This window comes from Fukomys damarensis, unplaced genomic scaffold, assembly GCF_012274545.1.
Source record: "Fukomys damarensis isolate Sample0158 unplaced genomic scaffold, DMR_v1.0_HiC HiC_scaffold_38, whole genome shotgun sequence".
Taxonomy (NCBI): domain Eukaryota; kingdom Metazoa; phylum Chordata; class Mammalia; order Rodentia; family Bathyergidae; genus Fukomys; species Fukomys damarensis.
The window spans coordinates 81,666,433-81,679,151 of record NW_022900950.1 but is presented as its reverse complement, the minus strand read 5'-3'; the positions used below and the strand labels follow the sequence as shown (position 1 = coordinate 81,679,151).

At 37.7% G+C, this 12,719-nt stretch overlaps 1 protein-coding gene across 1 annotated transcript in view; it reads left to right on the top strand.

Annotated features, from left to right (window-relative positions):
* Fstl5 (follistatin like 5) overlaps positions 1–12,719 on the top strand; it is a 716,962-nt gene that overhangs the window by 288,791 nt on the left and 415,452 nt on the right. The gene's annotated exons all lie outside the window — the stretch shown is intronic.

Genomic DNA, 12,719 nt, shown 5'->3' with positions numbered 1-12,719 from the left:
TCTGACCTCTGACCTGGAACTCACTATGTAGCCCAGGCTGGTCTCGAACTCCCAGCCATCCTCCTGCCTCAGCCTCCCGAGTGCTGGGATTACACGTGTGCGCCACCACGCCCGGCTTTCATATTGCATTTTTAATTTTTTAACTTGGCTTTTTAAAGAAGAGAACTGTAGAACATATACTATGAAAATTGGGCTGTCAGTGACATTGGAGAATCTATCAGTAAACGTGCTGACTCACAAGTGCTGTTTTTCAATGTTTTATGTCTTAACAGGCAGTCACCCTATCATTTAAAGAAAATATCAACCTAAATAAATAAGCTTTTAAAAACAGTGCTAGTGTTTTTGTTCTGTTTTATTTATAGTCAGTATTATTAAATTGAAAGTTCTAGATGATGGAAAGACTGACATCTTGGGCAGTGATGAATGTAGCTGCAGTCCTTCAAGGCTGGAGCACCAGCATCAGAAGCCGCGGTGCCTCTGAATTCAGTCAGTCTGCATCAAAACAATTCGATTAATCTCTTAAATTACAGTTAAAGTTTTCCGATTTGGGTGATGTGCAATCAATTTAGTTCTTTCCTTTTTATAAAAAGTTTTGACTTTAACACTTGATTCAACATTTTGTTGCCTTTTCCCTTACTAATTAGAATAAAAAACAACATAGTACCCAGTGTTGGACAAACTGTAGTTTGCTTTGTGATTTGCACATTTATACAGTTACCATTTGTTACTAAAATAATATAAAATCCATCCCCCGTAACTTTAACATGTTTTTATATGTTTGTTTTCCATTTATTAAGTCATGGATATTTGATATGTAATCTGTAATATGAGAAATGATCTACATAGATGACTGATGCTCAGGTTGAATAGTCACTGATGTGGTGAGCAGATTAACGCTATTCTCAAGTGTATCAAAGTGTCATTAGGTCTTGGGACGTGGTGTGGTGCAGAGCACTGCCTGGCTTGTGTGAGGTGCTGGGTTTGATTCCTGAGCAGCATGAAGGTGTGGAAAGAACCAGAGAGTGGGGGTGGGACAAGGGGACGGGAGGGTGCCAGCAGTACTAACCACAGACTGTGCAATCTTCATTTACATCATTTCTCAGATGTTATGTTATTAAGTGGTACTCAATATAGCAACCAGTACAACAGAAGGTACATAGACTGGGTTATTTTTCTTAGAAATCTTATCGCTCTATATCTGTAGCACATAAACATTCCTTGTGTGGAGTAGGTGCTTGGACAGGACACATGATCATTTCTCCCCCTCTTTCCCTTACGTCCTGGATGGCCTGTCACACCTGGCAATGCTGGTGGAGACAGGAGCTCAGGACCCCCAGCCTCCCCTGCAGTACAGGGCTGCATGTTTCTCTGCTCCAGTCTCTGCTGCCATGACAACCTTTCCGTGCTCATGGTCCGTAAACTCCAACTTTTATAGGGATTTCACTGTGAATATTTGACATCAGTTGGAGACACTTGTCCTCTGTGGTATTTGCAAAAATCATATCATACCTACAGCACAGGTTAGCCACTTAAATAAAGAGTTGTGTGATAGGTAATTGGAGGGCTTACCATGAACTGTAGCTGAACTTTTGATCTTAAAATTTAAGGCTTGAATCGTGAAGTTACACTTTTTTAGGTTTAAATTAACAACGTGTTTCATCTGGTGAAATTATCATAGAGCTAATCTGCCAAAGTATATTAGACTTATTGATGGTAGCCTTTTTTCTGATTTTAAAAAACTATATTTAAAGAAAAATAACTTCAGAAATATATTTGTTAGGCTGAAATTTTAAAAAAAATCTACTTTTCATTCATTGCTCTTCTCTTTAACTATAGATTAATTTTGCTTATATCAGCAATAGAATATCTATTACATTAATAATATACCATTTTACCCTTCTTTTCTCCCCTCAAATAATGTTAGAATTTGGGAAGCAGATTTTTTATTACATTTAATTTCTGTTAAATTTTTCTCTGTAACATATTGAAATTAAATTTAACTTTTGAATATTTAGATAGTCTGAGCAAATTTAGAATGACACTTGATCATTTTTCCTAGTAGTAGTTGCAAAGCAACTTAGTAATTTAGCTATGTTGTTTCAAGTTTTCTATGAATGTATTGATTTTCTACTAAAAGTTATGTGCACAGTGTTCCAATATGACAAAAATACTATTGCATTAGTTCAAATAATTTTTCTTCTGTCTTAAGGATTTTAAAATATTTTATCAGTCATTACCGCTCATGGACGCCTTAATGCACTTTGTTCCATTTCTCAGTATCCTGTTTTCAAATGAGTTGAACGTAAAACATCTGTAACTATTACTTTTTGAAAATGTTCTATTGATTAAAATAATTGCAGATAAAATGTTCTGGTAATGTATTTGAATATTTTTCTCTATTAGTATGCATTAAATTACTTTGAAAATTCCTTTTGAAGGGCTAGGGATTTAGCTCAGTGGTGTCGCTGCCTGCCTTGCAAGCCCAAGGAATTGAGTTTGAACCCTGGCTAAAAAAAAAAAAATTCCTTTTGAAGAATATTCAGAGATATTTTTAAAAATGTTTTAATGGTACAAATTTTAAACCAAGTTGGAAAAGTGAAAAGCTTTTCATGTTATATGGGAAAAGATTTTGTCAAAATTATATTTTTAAAATTAATTTTACTGGTATATTTTAGGTATACATTAAACTGACGTTCATCACTGGAGATTTGTACCTTTGACTGGTGTATCTTCATTCTTATTTTTCCCCATCCCTTTGCCCTCCCTTCAGCCCCTCCATCCCTTCCTATTTAAAAAGACTTTGTTTTGTACTCATTTTCTCATATGAATTCGATTTCCCTCTTTCCTTTCTCCTACTCTCCCTTCCCCTTTGCACCTTTCTTCCTATCTCACATGTCTGTTATACATTTTGATCCTTACTACGCTTTCTCACACCAGATAAACTATTTGGCATTTGCACGTATGTCCTGTTATTTCATGTAAGTGTATCACCTTAACACGCATCCATTTAGCTGTAAATGTCTCTAGTTGCTCATTCATTAGGCTAAATACTACTCCATTTTATATAAAAAATGCTCACAAAAACACACCACATTTTCTTTATCCAGTCTCCAGTTGATGGGCAATTAGGCTATTTCCAAGTTTTAGCTATTACAAACTGTGCTGCTACAAACATAGGTGCACATATATTGCTGTAGTATAATTAATTCTTTTAATTCTTTGGGAAAGATAACCAACAGAGGAATAGCTGGATCAAGTGAGAACTCTAATCCTAGTTTTTTGAGGAATTTCCACAGTGGTTACACCAGTCTGCACTCCCATCAACAGTGGAGCAGGGTTCCTTTTCCCCCACAGACCTGCCAGCATTTATTATTGGTTGATTTCATGATAGCCATTCTTTGTGGGGTGAGGTGGAATCTCAGCTATTTTCATTTGCATCTCTTGAAGGGTCAGAATCATATTAAATAAAGTTTGGCACTTTCCAGCATAATAAAAAAACATGGATAATTAGTACTGTGGCTCTTTTGATATTGCTTAAGCAAAGTATAATGAACATTTTCAAATCAATCAATAAGAATTCAAATTAATTTGTTTCAGTGGTATGAAATAAGTTTGTCTTAGTTCAAGACCATATTATCATCTACACTAGAGCTGCCCCCAGCTCTGTAGTGTGTTCTCAGGCAGATGCTCCACATTTGATGGGCTCTTCTCGTGTGATAAACACTTTAAAGACTTGTTTATATATGTTCCTCTAGTCAGTATGTGAATTTTGACTGGTTTGTGTAATGTTTCCTAACGTGGATGTCAGTTGTTATTATATTTTGTCAGCATTTTTCATAAAGTACACACAGATGATCATGGCTGCAGAATTTGCTTTCCAAATCCAAAGCTCCCAACATGTAAAAATGCTACTGAGCTATTATTATGGTAGAAGGAGAAATATTCCCCTACTAAGCCATTTAGCTCCATATTTCTTCAGACTTAGAAACACGCAAAATAAACCAGGAACAAAAGACAGACACAGATTGTCCTGAGTTTAAAAGTTTGTGGAATGAATGGAGATTATTAGATAGAGATTTTCTCTGTTTGTTTCTATTGGCAAAGAAAATTACATCTAAAATGCATAAGAATTCATAATACATATTATAATTACTGATTGCATCCAAATGTAATTTAAAATTAAAACTACAGTTAAAAAATTAAAATCTTAATTGAAGACTAAAATTCCCTAAGTTTCTTTCTCAGTGATTTACAGATAGTTATGTCCAGATAGGTACTTTTTGCTGATTATAATGAATTTAAATGTAATTGTATGATTTAGAAGCCCATAAAGAGTGGAGATGTACTAGTGGTAACACTTGAAGGATCGGAAGAGCGTCTTGGCTGTTATTAGATGAAAAGAACATGGGGAAGACATGGATACAGGAGATTTCAACATCATAACTTCCACTTGAAGTTAGAATAATCAATTAAGAATCTTGGTGATTCATAGGAAAGCAAGTAAAATGATTTCACTTGTAAACCAGTTAAATAGAAAGATTTGACAAGGATGAGCCTTAAATGTTTCTGTGTTTAGATTAGATTTGAATTTACCAGTTGAGAGCAGCAAGACAGAAACATGGGGCTCAGTTAAGACCTTACTGTAGGTGCCCAGAAGAAAATAGAAATAGTACCGTGCTTTCATTCAGAATGACAGAAGAGTAACTGGCAAAAGATTTTAGGTCATCTGGCAAATGTTGCTGTGGGTTGGATATGGAGTTCGTGATAATTAAAGAAATTATTAGCTAAAGCATAAGATGAGTTATGGCTCTTTTACTGAACTGTGAAATACTATGGCCTCAAGGCTTGTAAATTCATGTGAGGAGAACGTATAGGCCTACACATAAACATTTAAGGTGAATTAAAGTTGATTGTTTTTTAAGCAACCAAAAGAAAATTCCAGTTGTGCAGCCAAACCTGGTTCTGGACACCAACACATAGCTTGGCCCTGGAGATAATGTCAGGAATTGTAGGTGTACTAATAAGGGGTAAAGCCAAGGGATGCAAGTGGCTGAAACAAAGCAGAGAATGAGCGCGTGCAAGCACAGCCAGAGAAAGAACTTCTGTGTATTACGTGCTTGTGAGCTCCTCAAGGCGAGGCACAAGCAAAGCAGATGGCTGCACCCTCACTAGTGATGTAGGATGGAGATCAAGAGTGCAGATACACAGAGATAAACAGAATTGCAAGGGGACATGTGAGGGGCTGAAGTCCAGTGTGATGAGGCGTAGGAAATGAGCACCGACTCAGTGAAGACAAGGCCACAGTTGACTTTGGTAAAAGAAGATGAAGTAGAAAATAGAACCGACAACATGAGAGAGAAAGATCATTGCAAGAATTGTACTCTAAAAAGGAGCAGAGACTCACGGATATGTGTATCATTACCAGGAGTGAGACAGAGATTAGAAGAGGAAATAGGAAAGGGGGGAATTGTAGGGCAAGAGAACCAGGGGAGGGTTCAGGGGCAGACAGGTGAGCCAAGTGGAGCCATTGTACTCGTGACCCATTTTCCAATCACTCTATTTTTATTTTTGTGTGTCATTTAATGTTCCTAATCTATAAATTAAACTTTGAGATGTATATGTATTAGGAGTATATGTATATGTAACAGGATTTGGGGCTTTCTTTGGTTTCTGGCATCCCTGGCGCCCTTGGAATGTGGAGACCAAAGTGGACCACGATCATATTACATGGAAACTGTTACATATGTCTGCATACTTCCCTAAAGCTGGCATGAAGTTTAGTGTGGATCTGCATGCTGAAATCCTTCACAAAGGCATTTGTTTAGAGCAGTAAATCAGCTCACACCTTTTCTAGGTACTTGGACAGTGTATCGGTTTTCAGTAGCTGTTTCATGTTGATGGACTTTCTACCTCTGTCTAGGAGTAGTCACTGTGCTGAGCTTAGGAACAAATAGAACAAAATTTGTTCAGTTAAAGCAAAAAGGGCTGTTAACAATAACTTCCCAAAGCAGGGCATGAATGCACAGTTGTCTTGAAACATAGCTGATGGAAATATTGCTATTATTTCTATAGATATAACAGAAGGTTTTTTCCTGAGGTTATACATTGAGAAGTTCAATTGCTTAACTTAGTTCAGCAAATTATTTGGAAGTTTGAGGCAGATGAAACTTTCTACCTAAGATTTCTAGAGTTAAACATGTTTTATCTTGTGTATATTTTAATTTATTGAAAGGAAGAATATTGCTTATGCTTGATGAATTTTATAAATGTTCAAAATGCTACGTGCTTTTCAAAAATTTCAAGAAAATTCAGGTGATACATCAATAAAAATAGACACATGGATGTGTGTATCATGAACAGCTATATATGAGCAAATACGACTTCTTAACTGTTCACTGATGACCACTTATTAATCTTAAGGCTCTCTTCAGAGATGAAGCTAGGATGCTGCCATTACTTCTGTCACCTAGGTGAGGATGCTTTTCTAAATGAATCAATTGATTGCCAGTTACCTTCCCCAATTCAGGAGTGTAGAATTCTAGTAGTTTAGAATGACATCTGTCCCTGATACTTGGGAAATTTGAGGTCATTCTATGTCAAAACAAACCTCTAACTTTGTGCAAGTAAAACATTTTCCCTTAATATATATGTGCATGATATGTTCATTCATTTTTATGGACATTCACTTTTTTCTACTGGCAGTATATTATTAGTATGAGACTCAAAAGCACAAAGGGAAAAAGAATCTAAGAGAACCATATACGGCAAGAAATAATTATATAAATGAAACAGGAACATGCAATGTATGGAGAATTAATTGTATACTTCATTTTGCATGTGAACTTCCTGCAGTTTTGATGGACATTGCATATTGTTTTAATCAGAAAGCTATGATCCTGAGTAAGAATGCATGTCTTCAATTTTCTTTAATTTACATTGGGGACCTAAGGATATTGCTTACTTGCCTTGATGCTCAGGTGGGTTTGCAGGGATACCAGTAACACTTATTATGCAGGAGTTCATGCATATGTTTGAGAAGTAGGGAACTCATGCAGTGTGAAGCCAACTTTGAGTACAGTGAATAATATAGAGGGAGAAAATATTGTGTAATAGAGATTTCTCAAAGAACTGAAATTAGAGATTCCATACTGCTCAGCTTTTCCCTGGTAGGTATCCTCCCCAAAGAGCTCCCGTCATCAGGCACAGCGATCTGTGCACCCCAACATTTATAACAGCACAGCTCATAATAACTACATCCTGGAAGCAACTGTACACCCATCAACAGATGACTGGGTACAGTAAATGTGGTATCTTGTATCATGGACTACTACTCGGCTACAGAGAATGACAAATTTGAGGTATTTGTAGGAAAATGGCTACACTCGGAAGATACAGCATTGAATGAAATAAATCAGATACAAAAGCTTAAAAAACGTATGGTCTCTCATTTGAGTGAGGCAAAGTACCATCAAACGAAGTGATAGAGGGTGGCTAGAAAGGAACAAGTTTGGATCTCTTACAGGGGGACAGGGGGCGTCCAGGGGACCAAGGGTAAGGGTGAGGAGGAGGGGAAGGGAAATGAGAATAAAGATGTGCCACGTACAGGAGCCTAATGACAGCAGCTGATGTAGACATGGCATTCCGTAACATGAGCTAAGACAAATCATACAGAGAAGAATAAAAACCTGCACACAGGAATTGGAGCAAGAGGGAGGGAGGGGGAGAAGAAGGGAAAGGGCCTGAAAAGAAAGAGAGAAATAAGCTGTAACATGTGCATGTCAACTCCCCAAAGGAGATAGTAAACGACCTAAGCTGCAAAAAAGTAAAATAAAAGGAAAACACTGAATTTGCTATGAAGATGATCTAGCAAATCATTTACAAAACACAACAGTAACAGAAAAAAGAAAACCACTTGTACCCGCTCGTGTCTGCCTCATCCACGGGATCACTGTGTCCTCACGCACTTCCGGCAGTGCAGGGTGTGAACTCCAGCAGTCTAGCTCACAGGAGTTCTTGTGCCCTACCAAACCCACTCTTTCTTTATTGTGTTAGCAAACTTAATTTTACCACAGTAAGCTAAGCATGTAAGGCAACTAAATCCTGACTAAGTACCTTCGCCGGAAAGATCGACCTGCGCTCGCAGTGGTAGCACTTTCCGTGAGATATGAAAGAACATGTAGGTTTTAGTGGGGTGTGTTTTCCAGGACTCAGAATAATAATTATGGCACTTAGCTAGAATGACAGTCTACAAAACATGAGTGCAATTTGGGTTTTTAATAAAATTTATGTCAAAGTTACTTTCAAATCTTAGAGAAAAATATGCCTGAACATTGAACATGTTTTGGCCTTCAAAGATTTTACCAAGTGAAAACATTTACATGACACATTGGCACAGGCTACATAGCTAGAAATTAGCTAGTGTAGGACACCGCAACAGCTTTCTTCATTGATCCCATAGGAAACATGCGCCTCTGCTCCGGAGGAATTTGTCACTGCTCTGTCTGCATCTCTGGAAGCAGCAGGCACGGAGGCGAGGTTCGCTGGAACATATGTGTATGGTGTACGTATAAATGTGTGAGGCACGGCGGTGCTGTGCAGGGCACTCACTGAATGGGCAGATAAATGCAAATCTGACCTGGACCTCGGGACACTGCTTTATGAGCGTAGCTGCCAAGTCATTTGTAAAGACTGCTGAAACTTACTTTCAGAGCCGTGCTTTTGTTACTCAGAGACAAAACGCACTTCACACTGCCTCTCCCTCAGTTTGCTCTTGCTCTTCCCAAACAGGGCCCACTCCATTGCCCCCATATTTGGATGGAGTATCCACCACTGGGATAAAATATCTGAGAACAGCAACTTTACAGACAGGCTTGTCTGGCTCATGTTTTCAGACGCCTGGGTCACCTGGTGCTGCTGCTGGGCTGCGCAGCTCAGGATGCCGTGCTGGGAGCTCCGGGTGGGAGGGCCCAGTATCCTCGCGGGGCTGGGAAGTGGAGAGGGAATGAGCCGGACCCCGTCCCCGTCGCCATTAGGCTGTGCCACAGTGACCTGCTGTCCTCAGGCAGCACCTTGAAAGGTTCCGTCACCTCCCAATGTTGCTGCAGGCTGGGACCAGACCCTTCACATGGGCCTTGGGAACACTGCAGATCCGAACTACAGCAAAACCGGCAGCACGACACTCGTCTGCCGTGGCTTCTGCAGGAGGCCAACAGATGACCACACTGACAGCCAGGCCAGCAGCTTATTCTTAAGAAAAACTCAGAATGCATGAAAAGAAGTATTTTTCCTACCTTAATTCCAATCAAATTAAGGCAAATAGATCAATTTGAGTGTGCCTCTTCCTGTTTCAAAGCTTTATCTTCTTTTTCCCCCAAACAAAACTGGAATCCCTTTGTCCTGCTGACTGCTTTTCTACTCTTGGAGAGCAGTGTAATTTTTTTGCTTTATCTAACCTCTGTTCACCAATAGAAAAAGAAAAATATGGTTCATACTGTATTGGTGACATTAATACAGGCTGGCGAGGTTTGATCCTCGATGGTTTCTTGTCATTTTTTGGAAGTACTCAGATATGGATTTTCCTTAGGACACACATGTCTCTTTTCCAACCTTCTACAATGGGTTTAGGTTTTGACAGAGTAACACTTCCAATGTACAATTCAGAATCAGAAAGCACTTGAGTAACTGAAATTGTAATCTGTTTTGAGAAATGATCTTAACTTCTTGGCTGTGTTTAAAGACACAAAATCATGACATAACGTTCGCAGTTTGCACCTGATGTTCATGGTTTTATATTTAAACACCAAGGCCCAAGAGTTTGTAGAGGCCAAAATTCATTAGAATTTTGTTTGCTTGTGAATCTCTTTAAATTATCAAACCAAGAAGTCCTAATTAACATTGAGGAAAAACTTATTTAAGATTTTTGAGTCTACATAAAAATGATATTCCCTATAAGCCTATCTTAATATATTTTCGGCTAAAAACAATTTTTGATTTCTCTGATTTTTTTTTTCTCACTAGCTGGGCTTTAGGGTTTAGTCATACAGCTTCTGTCACTTTCGTACCTTTGGTTTCACCTTGTGCTACTGCATCACTGAAATGGAACTAAAAGACTTACAGGAGTATTGGAGAAATCTGGACAAAGCAGGGAACAGTGTGGACCTCAGGGCCCAAGGCCACGCAGGTCCACCTGGTCACCAGAGTCACCTGTGCATTTGGAGAAGAACACACTACATGCACTTTGGGAAATTCATATAATATTTCCCCAAGTGGAACTTATTGCTTAAAATTAATCACCCCAAATTCTCTATGAGCATCAATTAAATTTTTACATTTAATTTGGGGGTTGTATTCAGTGGGCTCACTTCTACTATTGAGCTGTCTGGCTTTGAATAGTATTTTTAGAATAAAAGACTGATGTTATTATACATAAGATTCATGTAATTCTTAAAAGTGCATTTTGCTAAAATTCTAACATAGTGAGGATATTTTAATAATTACATATAAAATGGTGCCAAGGTGGAGAAAATAGTATTTCTAGGTGTAGAAGCTTGGAGAAACGAATAAAAGTGATCTTTATATGAGAAAGGTGTGATGGATTTTGATAGGGATTAGAAACAGAAGAGTCTAATTATCTCTTTATGCCAGAAGGAAATGAAAATTATATCTGAATAGAAGCTAGGGCCAGTCACAGTAGTAGTGCCTTTTAAATCTGCTTAAAGTGATGGCACAGAAAATGTGGGAAGTAACCTAGAGCAGACTTAACATCTAAGCTAAAAGAAGAAAAATGAACAACATGAAAAAACTGTTAAAGCTTGGAATTTGATATCCTTTAGGAATAACACCCATTACAGAAATATCATTCAAAAAGCCTTACAGGGTGTTTGATATAGTCTCCCTACAAGTCTCCCTCCAGGATGAGAACCTGACTCTTCTGATTAATGAGACCTCACAATTCAAATATCTAAGGGCAGTTAACAAAATCTTAATGTCGGGCAATTTAGCAAACTGTAAGACAGCAGTATGAGGGTGGGCAAGCATTAGGTGACCCATAATGCTATTCTTTTGGAAATTATTGAGAAAAAAGATAAATGTTATACTTTAATATTTTTTTCCTCACTTTTGCAAAAGATAAATTCAATGAAGATTTAAAAAGAGGGAAGCAAGCCAGTACTATGTTCAAGTTTGGCCTTGCTACCTTTTTCTGTTATTTAAATGTTAGTGGCTTCATTTGCCTGATAATTTAAAGTACTATTAAATAACCTCTCCGGACTATTGTACAAAGCAGAATGGTCATTTGGCAAAGTTTGGTGACTCTAAATATCATGTCTGTAGGATTCTCTGTTTTCATTTAGTGAATTTAAGTGAACAGATGCTTGTGTATTTGTTAGACTAGATATCATAGAATTCTGCACATAAAACTGGTTTCACAGGGCAGGGATTTAGCTCAGTAGTTATCCCACCTGCCTTGCAAGCGCAAGGTCCCGAGTTTGATGCCTCAACCAAAAAACAAAACAAAATAAAATAAAATGAAACAGCAAAAACAAAACAAAACAAAACAAAACTGGTTTTACAGACTGCCTTTTGGGTAGATATATGGCTTACTAAGCAAACAAAGAATTACAAATAGTTTATCATTGGTGACAATATTAAGTTTGCCCATATTTTAAGGAACTAATCTAAATTTATCAAGATATATGTAATAAAAATATTTGTATAAAGAAACTTAGAAAAGGGAAAAGATATAGAAAATGTTTTGTAGATTTACTCATTTTATTTGGTTAAATCTGGTCTTACCCTGTTTTTCCAGTTACAGGATTTGAGTTGAATTTATCAAAGACAGATAAGATTCTTAGTCTTTCTCACGGGCCTGAAGTGAGTTTTAATATATGAAACAAGGTTAAGCCTCTTGGTCACCATTCAGCAGGCCTCCTCTGACTTGGAATGCTCCTGTCTCAGAGGCCTTGCTCCTCACTGTACCCAGTCTCCCTCTCCTGTTCCTGCTGCTCTTAGTCCTCCTGTTCTTTCTCAAAGATACTGAAGCAAGTGCCTTCTCGAACAGGGCCCTGTTTGTGCTCCTAGTGAGGTTGCTTCCCAGGTCTGTACTTGCTCATTTGCTCCATTTTTTGAGCGTGCATAATCTTCTTCACAGGATTCCTACAGCAAAACCTTTCTATGTTTTCCCTCAAAATACTACCACTGCCAAAAATGTTGCTAGGAATTTCTGTTTTCTGGCTTTTGGTGGACTTCCCATCCCTGTGAAGTTTTAACTTCTTATAGACCAGCTATAGTCAACCTCTGGGGCTCAGAGGCAGCTCAGCAGCTGGGATGAGTAGCTGATGACAGTTATACATCCCCTCCCATGTCTTCACAGTAATTATTTTCTATAGATCAGTAATGAACTAGCTGAGCAAGAAATCAGGAAAACAAATTTATCATAATGTACAAAACACCCTAGAGATCAACCTAACGAAGGTGTTGAAAGAAATTTACAAGGAAGATTATGAAAGATTCTTTTATTATTTTCTGAAGAAAAGAATTTGAAAAATGGGAAAAACTCCGATGGTCATAGCTCTACAGAATTAATAATATTAAATATCCATATTATGAAAAGTGATCTAAAATTTACTATAATTCCCATCATAATTCTAATGATAATCTTCACAGAATAAGAAAAATCAACCCTAACACTCATTTAAAACAAAAAATACCCAGAATGGCCA